The sequence below is a fragment of the Penaeus vannamei genome, chromosome 24, assembly GCF_042767895.1.
Source record: "Penaeus vannamei isolate JL-2024 chromosome 24, ASM4276789v1, whole genome shotgun sequence".
Classification (NCBI taxonomy): Eukaryota; Metazoa; Arthropoda; class Malacostraca; order Decapoda; family Penaeidae; genus Penaeus; species Penaeus vannamei.
The window spans coordinates 16,439,502-16,449,501 of NC_091572.1; the positions used below are offsets into that span (position 1 = coordinate 16,439,502).

A 10,000-nucleotide genomic window follows, 5' to 3' on the forward strand; every position below is an offset into this window, starting at 1 on the left:
TTCAAGCAAAAGCTCACAGGATCAAGAGCTTACAAAGAAGTATGCAAGTATGGGGTGATATTTTCATGTGGCTGAGGGAAGCTTGCTAACCATATATATCATATGTCAACACTACTAGCATATCCCTGATTATGAAAGAATCATGGGAAAATATCTTTCCAGTTTTGGACAAGCCTTCCAGAATTGTGGCCAATGAGTTAAAGTTACTGAATGCACCACACAGAGATAGCCATCTTATAGAGCATTTGGAATAGAGTTATAAACAATACAGGTACAGCTGCAGCGGCCCTATGTTTACTGCAAAAAGAAAATATCTGCTGCATATTACAACTCAGAGACTAAATCCACATCACCCTCACACACCCAGAATTCTTCATGTCTGTTTTTCTATAAGTTCTTTAGGGAATAAATAGAAGCTAAAAAAAGGTTAGGTTTGGGTTTTTGGGTTCGCACGATACCCTCGTTTTGAGACAATTACCCAAACAGGGTTGACCCTGTGATTTGCTATGATTCTTGAGAATAAGATCTTGAGGATTTGATGGGTATTACCCATAGATCTTCAGGTGTATAAAATGTCAAAAACTTCTATGTGTGTGTGTGTGTGTGTGTGTGTGTGTGTGTGTGTGTGTGTGTGTGTGTGTGTGTGTGTGTGTGTGTGTGTGTGCGTGCGTGCGTGCGTGCGTGCGTGCGTGCGTGCGTGCGTGCGTGCGTGCGTGCGTGCGTGCGTGCTTGAGTGAGTGAGTGAGTGAGTGAGTGCGTGAGTGAGTGAGTGCGTGAGTGAGTGAGTGAGTGAGTGAGTGAGTGAGTGAGTGAGTGAGTGAGTGAGTGAGTGCGTGAGTGCGTGGGTGGGTGGGTGGGTGGGTGGGTGGGTGGGTGGGTGGGTGGGTGTTTGAGTGAGTGAGTGAGTGTGAGTGTGAGTGTGAGTGTGAGTGTGAGTGTGAGTGTGAGTGTGAGCGTGAGCGTGAGTGTGAGCATGAGCGTGTATGTGTGCGTGTGCGTGTGCGTGTGCGTGTGCGTTTGCGTGTGCGTGTGCGTTTGTATGTGCATGTGCATGTGCGTGTGCGAGTGTGAGTGTGTGGAAACATTGTTGCAATACATCATATGCTCATCGTCGATATCCGATCGGCGGACGTAATGTAGAAAATTGCCTTAACCAAACCTAATTATCATCCATGCAATACATCAAATACTTAACTTCTATATAATTTTTCAGACTAGGTACTGTATGACCATCGAAACTATTCATAACAGTATGCTATTACCAGCTTTACACCTTAAAATAGCTTTGCAACATTGTGCAAGTATGGTTCTTTGCATTGCGAACATCTGAATCCTAGTTAACAACCGTTTTTAAAACTACTTACCTGACTGACAGAAGGCACTGCTGGATTGTCCCATGCCCCTGGTGGGATTGCGTTTGCACTAGACGCGAAACAGTTTGTGGCAATTTATTTCCTTTTCCGCCGAGTATGGCTGTCGTCTGTTATGGTTGTAGTAGAGACATCTGTTGGCAGCCATCGCCACTGCGTCTGTAAACAAACATCAGCTGATTCGCGAAACATCCGGGACGAGGAGATTCTTCGAGAGGGTCATTGAGGATGCTATCTGTCGCCTGAAAAAAAGTCGAGAGGTTCAGCACCGGTACTTGTAGCTTTGTTTGAGTGAAGTGTACATGAGACAGCTTAATGGACACAGCTCTCTATCCAGATGCAGAAAATTACCCTGACAAAAGTGATATGGACTACGATTCCCAATCAAAAGAGACCACGAGAAAACTTTGACAGCGGAGAAGACCCACATCATAACCTGACCATAACCGAAGACAAACAAATGTACAGGCAAGCAGATTATACTGTAGTTTGATCAGTTTAACTGGTAACTCTGAAACCTAACAAATCTGAAAGACTAACAAATACACCAAACAAATCAGACCCACAAATACATTATTGAAGATTTCCTAGGTTTTAGGGACAGGAAAGGCCATTAGGTTTGAAGTGAATGACATCTCTTAATTAAAACTCCTTAACAAAGTGGGAGACTGGAAAGTAAATTGCAAGCAGGCAACCTCAAGCAAATATATAGGCTGTTGATATGGCTCTATTTCATCATCATCATCATTAGGGGCTAACGCCGATGGGGGCCCATAGCCACATCCACCCTTTGTTTCCACTCATTAGGGTCCCTCATGGCAAGCTTCCAGGCAGGGACTTGGCCCATCTTGAGCTCCTCCCGACAGGTTTAAGCGATCTGCCCAAGCCACGGCCTCCTAGGTCGTCCCGCAGGCCTCCTTTACCTAGGGTTGTCTGTTGCAGAGACAATCCGGTGGACAGGATCATCCTGTGGGAAGCGAGCCAGGTGGCTGTATAGCCTGAGTTGGCAATCCCGGATTGTGCAGGTAACAGGTTCTGTGCCAGTCTCCAATTGCAATCGTTGATTGGACACGTGGTCCCGCCAACAGTACCCCATGATCTGGCACAAGGATCTATTTCATACCGACTGAACAGGTTTTCCTAGCAAGTCCCCAAAGTCCTGGATCTTGATCTTGGTCCAGGAATCCTCTAGACCCAAGGGCATCGCTTCATTACTAAATGCATCCAGCACCACCACTAAGGTTTCCAAAGACTCAGATAGAATAGCAACATCATCAGTAAAGTCAAAGTTGCTCTATGGCAATAGATTTGCATCCACCATTGACTGGTGTCAATCATCTCTTTAAGGAGTATTTGTGTGGGAGTGCCCACAGGTATAGCTGGGTGCTGGAGACCGACCGGGAGAGCCAGGATGGCTCCCCTGATGGCTAAGGCCTAGGTAGACCTGGAGTTGCTAGCTGCTGTGTCTTGCTCTGCTAGAGAATCATGAGTGCTGAACTCGGCCTGGGCGCTGGAGCTTAAGTAGGGCTAAGCTGTGTCAGCTACCCGGGAGGGAGGGGAGCCTGCAGTTCAATGGGCGAGCCTGGAGCTGTCTGTTCCCATCCAATTAGGTCTTGGCATTTGTCAACGAGAGGTGGCTTATGGTGAGGTGCATGAGGACGCGGCTGATGGACCTTGACCCAACCTGGCAAAGTATACCCTGCTGCAGGTTGTGGGGGTCAGCTACAGCTCCACAATGACCTTGAACAGTAGCTCTGCCTAGTATCCAGTCCATGCAAGTATTGAAAAGTGTTGGTGCATGGACACAGCCTTGCCTCACTCCTGAACTAACAGGAAAGAAGCTCAACAGGCCCCCACCACACTTTACAGCACTTTCAGTACCAGTATACAGGCTTGCTATTAGTTTAATAATCCTTGTTGGAATTCCTCTCAGTCTCAGGATCTCCCAGAGTGATTCTAGATGCACTGTATTGAACGCCTTCTTGAGGTCGATGTAGGCTGCAAGCAGCCCACTCCCAAACTCACAATGGCACTCTACAATGACTCGAAGCGCAAGGATAAGATTTATTGTGGACTTACCAGGAGTGAATCCAGATTGCTCTAGCTTCTGATGCCTCAATAGGTGGTCTCTGATCCATCTCAGAAGGATGTGGGCAAGAACCTTGCCTGGTATACTGAGTAGTGTGACGCCTCGGTGATTGCTGCAGTCCCAATGGTCCCCTTTCCCCTTCCAGAGAGGGATGACCACACCCCTCAACCGCTATCACCTGCCAAGAGGGCTTGGAGTTCAGCTTTCTCAGGGCTTGGTATACAGGACGAAGGTCATTTACTAAGAAATGGCCATCAACCTCCTCAGCAAGACTCCTAATAAACTTTCTTGTCCCTTCTTAAACCCCTGGATCCGCTTGCAATGGTTACGTAAGTGGCCAGCATCCCGGGTGTGTGGTGCATAGGCTGGAAATGCATGAACACCCATGAGCAGTGTGCCTCCCCTTTGAAAAGATATTTTATGAAAACTTTTTTAGCTTTATCACCATTTTCCAATGTCCATATTTTTCTTTTGATTTGTTTTATCTAGATGGTAATTACTTATTTTCCTTGCACAGACTCCATATCATCTCTCGATGTAGTAATTAGCTCAGTGCAAGAAAAAAGATATATGGAACGTTTGGTTATTTGTCTTTTTTTTTTTTTTTTTCAATTTTCAATTTTACGTAATACAACCTGCGCTGCCGGTCACAGCAGCCAGGAATACAGGGCGCAGTTATTTGTCTTTTTTTTTTTTTTTTCAATTTTCAATTTTACGTAATACAACCTGCGCTGCCGGTCACAGCAGCCAGGAATACAGGGCGCAGCATGGAAATGGTGTCCTCCCTGGAGCTGGCACTCTTCCAGTCACTGCTTACACACGTTCTATTCCACATTCGTTTATCGATGGGAATAATGTTAAAGCCCCTTTCTAAGCGCCAAATGAGTTGAATCACACTCCAAGAGGTTTGTGCACTCATGGCGAGTCTTTTCCGTCACCCTGGCCTTCGCTCTTGATGCTTTGTTCACGTCATCCATATAGCTGCCCAAGTTTTTCCTTGACATGATGGCAACATCATCCGGATCCAGGGGATTAACAGAGACCGAGTTCTACACACCTGAGAATGGTGCAAATCCCGATCCCCTGTCAGACGATACGCATGGCAAGCTTCTGTGGTTTCCAGTGTCTCCTGTGAGATAAAATTCTGTATTGTCCTCGGGCGTTCACCAATCAACTCTTGTGCTGCATCAAGTGTTTCACACTTGAAAGTGTCCCACAGAAGTACAGGGTCCGTCAGATTGTCAAGTGTTGTGAAATGACCAGAGATTGCCTCAGCAAACCCCTGAGCACACTCCTCCTCCTTCAGCCTGTCCAGGACCAGGAGGGTAGCCACAACCAATCTATGGTTAGTACCACAGAACTCGGCACTCCTATACACACTGCAGTTCTGGAGGATTCTCCAGCGAGTGCTAATGAGTATGTGGTCAATCTCCTTGGCTGCATTACCAGCAATGATGTATCATGTCCAGCTATGTGGTTCTGGGCGCTGGTACCAGGAGCCAGAAATCCTCAATTTCTGGGACCGTGCAAAGTCCTGGAAAAGGAGGCTATTCTCCTCAGCTCCCGAACCATGAGGACCGACAGACATCTCATAGCCAGCTCGATCAGAGCCAGATACTGCACTGAAGTCCCCCAGAATAATACAAATATCTCACCAGGGACAGCTGTCTGCCACAGATGCAAGTTTGGCGTAGAACATTGCTTTCATGTCAAGTTTACAAGTATCGGTAGGAACGTACACAGCAATAAGAGACAAATACTAGCTTCAGTCATAATACCATTATACGCTCAATTTTGGAGTAACCTCAACCACCGAGGCCTGGAGCCTACTGGAGATAGCTATGGCTACTCCTTGCAGATGGTGACCATCACTGTGGCGTGACCAGTAATAGGTGTAGCCACCTACACTGATCGTGCTGCTGCCAGGTCTTCTCACCTCACCCAGCCTCCCCAGTTCCCTCGATAGTAGAGGCAACCCTTTATCTTGATGCAAAGAGTGGATGTTCCAAGCCCCCACCCTGAATTCCTGCCCGAGGTTAACCCCCGGGCAGTCACCGGGTGGACGGCACCTCTGCCACCCCCACCAACGCTGCCCCACATAAAAGGCTCAATATATCCTGTGGAAATAGACTTAATCCCATAGGAGATAAGAGAAAAAGTAAGAATAATAAGTGGAAATAACATAGAAATACTAAGAATATAAAAGAGCAATAGAGAAAAAGGCAGTAAAATCAATTGAACTCCAACCAAGTCCCTAAAGATAACTTTTAAAAGTAACAACAGAAGAAATAGCAATTGGAAATACATCTTACCCAGTTCACCAGTATACTTTTATCATTCCCAAATGTTTCAGATGTCTGAGGCATGGGCATGGGATCATGACATGCAAAGATAAGAAAAGATGCAGCCAATTTAATCATAATTTAAAAAATTGTCCAAATAAAGAACATTACTTTTACTGTCATGGTGATCACCCACCCAACACTGATTCATGAAAAATACATAGAGAAGCTCAAAATATGAATACTAACAACATAACACCCAGCGATTTGGAAATCGAAAAACAATGTTAAGAGTTAAAGCCTACCCAAGAAGAAGAGACTTCAACTCTTGAAGCCTTTATGCCAAACTCAACAACCAGACAAAACAAGTCACACAAGCACCATGGTAACATGGAGCCTAATAACACAAAAAGAAACTGAAGTGGATAAAGAAAGACTTCTCAAGGGTGACCACAATAAAGAATATAGTAAAGAAAAATATCAAATGTAATAACCAACATGAATTCTGGAAAAACAATGATGAATATTGTCACAAACAATAAAAGCTGTAACTCCAATCATAAAAGAATTAATAAATTACTTTAATGAATAGAATATTTGGAATATTAGGTCAGTCCTGAATAAAAAGGAAGATTTAGAGTATTTACTACATAAAGAGCAACCAGAATTGATAGGATTCTGCAAGAGCTGGCTGGCTTTATGTCAGTCATGAACGTCCTCCAGAAACCATGGGCACGGTTTTCCCCTGTTTAATTGCCTAACCCTTACCTCTTATGAGTACCCTGAGGGATTTCTTTTCCCCATTTTATTCAAGCATATCATGGTCAATAATGAAGATTTTTTACCTTTAATAGGGGCATTAAGGCTTGGCCCTTCATCAAAGCTCCTATCTGACTTTAATTTTGATGGTTTTCCGACCCCTTCCCCACCTTTGACCATGGCTCTGACCACTGATATTAATACCCCCTCCTTGATGTTTACTGACAACTTTATCTATTCTGAACCACCCACCCAGGTTATTTCTCAACCCCCAAAATGCACCCTTTCATCTCTCCCAACATTCTCTTCTCCATCTCCTACTTCAGTATCCACCCCTCTTCCCTTATTACTACTGTTCATCCTTATTGTCCCTCCCCCCTTAGAACTACTCCACTCTGTACCACCTCATCTTCATCCTGGCCTCATCCTTCTACTGCTTCTACCTCTGCAAATTGTTTTGGCTCAGCCAGGTTGGATCGATTCTTTGTAATTCCCCCCCACAGCCCCCTACTTTGAGAATACCCTTCTTTTTCAACAGTGCATCCAAAACCAAATAGGCAATGTTACCTTTTGCAGTCACTCATGCATTATCTACCATAACTTACCTTATTGGCAAACCCATTCCTGCCAAACAACACCTCTCTTAATTTTGTACTGTTTCCTATCCCCCGACTGACTGTCCCATATATGACAAGAACTGGTCAGATTGTGAAAATGACCTACTTACCTGCCTTGCTGTACTCCTCCTCCCAGAGGCCAGCATAAGTCCTATGTCAATATTGTCAAGATTAGCTTCCATTGACATGACCCCATGAAGTTTAGATTGATGGATTGCCCTACCATGTCTGACCATATCGATCCGTTCCCCATCAATGTCAGGAATGTTGCCATTTTGGCCACCCAGCCAGACACTGTCACTCCACAGCCCACTGCCCTCTATGTGCCCAACATAGTCATGACAGTTCAAATTGCCATGCTCAGTCACATACATTTGCCAACTGTGGTGACTCCCATAATATTTTATAGGAGCTGCCCTGCCTATAAGCTTGAATGTGTGGCAGCAGTTCTCAGATTCAAACTAGGCCTCACTCTACTTGATTCCTTCCCAATCAATGTCAGAAATGTTGCCGTTTTGGCCACCCAGCCAAACAATGTTGCTCCACAGCCTGCTGCCGTCTATGTGCCCAACATAGTCATGACAGTTCAAATTGCCATGCTCAGTCACATATATTTGCCAACTGTGGTGACTCCCATAACATTTTATAGGAGTTGCCCTGCCTATAAGCTTGAATGTGAGGCAGCAGTTTTCAGATTCAAACTAGGCCTCACTCTACTTGAGGCTAGACAGTAAGCACAACGATGAGGTTTTTCTCTCTCTACCTATTCCAAAACAGTCCTTAACTCTGCACCTCACCCCCCCCCCCCCCAAATGTTTCTGCATATCCCCCAGTATCCCTTCGTTCTACCCTGAACCATCCTACCTCTACTTTCCCTATCCTACAGTGAAATCCCCTTTTCATTCTAAATCCAGATACTCCAATCTCTACCTCTTCTCTGATGCTTACCCTATCTCCCCCTCACTGTACACGTCACACCAGACAACTTAAATGTAAATATTATCCTTACCTCTCCCACCTACTCACGTGAATCCCTTCTGTTGTAACAGTGTCCTTCTCCAGAGTTCTCCCCTCCTGACAGTCTTCCTGGTACTTCACCTCCTTCCCCAGTCCCCTTATCTCATCCCCCAGATTCTTCTCATGCTACTTCTCGAACAGCCATCTCTACCCGTATTACCCGTTAATTATTTCATAACAGCTCTTTTACCTGTTTTTCCTTAAAGCAATGTTACTATAGCTTCCCTAATAACAGATATATCTCATTCCATCCAATTGCCCTATATTTAATTATTTGCACCCCCTATTTACCTTTTTCCCTACCATACTATCCTATTACACAATAACCTCTTTATAGTAATCATTAAGGGGACTGTCCCAGGTGGGGGGGGGGTGTACAGGGGGTCAAATTGAGTTAGCTAGCGTAGTATACGTACAAGGATGAGGAAACTACCAAATGACTATTAAAGCCCTGCTATGGCTCGTTGTCTTGCAGCCAATGCAAGACCCGCTGAACACCTGGAGAGGTACGTCCCTAATGAGCGCCCAGGTATACCTATGTGGACTTCTGCTTGCTGCAATCGTGCATATGGCATTTGATTATGACATTGCACATAGATATGAGTTTGTGAATGTTTAAGGAACACTTTTATACCAATATCAGAAAAAAAAATTATATCACCGTGATTTATGACGAAATATTTTGTGAAATATATCTAAAAAAAAAATTAAGTTTTGTGTCCTTTTATACCCGAAATATGCTTCTATCAAGACTCCCTGGTAATATGTTGTGGGTTCCGAAGTAATCTGTAGGCATATCATGTACGAAGCACTAATGTTTGAAATTAGGGTTATAAGGAATGATTGAAATATTTCCGTTACATTTCACTCAACTGTCGGTACATTAAGGCATTGGTAAATTTGATTTGATTTGAAATTGGTTGTAATCACTGTGAAGAGGACTTTATTACAAAGGTCACCAAATAATTGAATTTTTGAACTTCGGATGTATAAGCGAGATACTGATTATTTCATATTGAAGATGATAGTACTCAGTAATACTCACTCTGAAATAAAAACTATATGGAATTTTTAACTCAATTTTGTGCGCAGTCTTCATCTAAAGTTGAAAGAGCTATCGCATCTGTTTTGTGCGTTTGCGATTAAAAATAATACGTTTAGACGTTACCATAGGTTTTAGGTACTACAAATTCACAAATATCCCACCATACCTAGGCGTCTGCATGATTTTATGCACTTAATGGGTGCAAATGGCTAATCAACAACTCTACACTCGTTTCCCTTTGCAATCTGATAATATTGACAATTATCAAAGAAAATGGTTTGTAGGGTAACTAATATATTTTATTCCTTTAGATATAAGAGTGAATGTAGGCCTACTAAATAAGGATGATTAATTTTTGTTTTAACTTTATGTGTGTGTTTACAAACATATGATACTTCTCAAAAATTAGAACCACCCAGTGACCATCTCCCCTCCTCCCCCAGTTCTCCATTTTTTCTAAATTGAAGTAGAAAAAAAAATATTAAATGTTTTTAAAAAGGATCTTATCTGGTTTAGATTAGTTGTCTCAATGGTAAAATGCATTTATTAAACTTTTCAGATGAAAACATTTACTTTTATATATATAAAAAAAAAAATTACATATCTTTATAAGAAAGCGTACCTATTGAAAATGGTAATTTTCAATTTAAAACTTCTATTTTCAGGTTCAGATCTACCACCAACTAAAAGGTATTACATTCTGAGATTCTTGAAGATATTTCTACAAACAATCAGAATTGATTACATCTAAACGACAAAGAAAATCAGGAGAGGATGCAGGGGATATAGATAATAAAAATTCTATGAAAGAAGAAAGAAAT

At 43.2% G+C, this 10,000-nt stretch overlaps 1 protein-coding gene across 11 annotated transcripts in view; it reads left to right on the forward strand.

Annotated features, from left to right (window-relative positions):
* Nucleotides 1–970: 970 nt before the first annotated feature.
* The window catches only part of LOC113806009 (ankyrin repeat and SOCS box protein 13), a gene marked incomplete at its 3' end in the record, with an annotated part of 36,666 nt that continues 27,636 nt past the window's right edge, over nucleotides 971–10,000 (forward strand). The window contains 2 exon segments of one of the 11 annotated variants that reach the window (XM_070138418.1): nucleotides 971–1,641; nucleotides 9,845–9,869. 11 annotated transcript variants of the gene reach the window in all.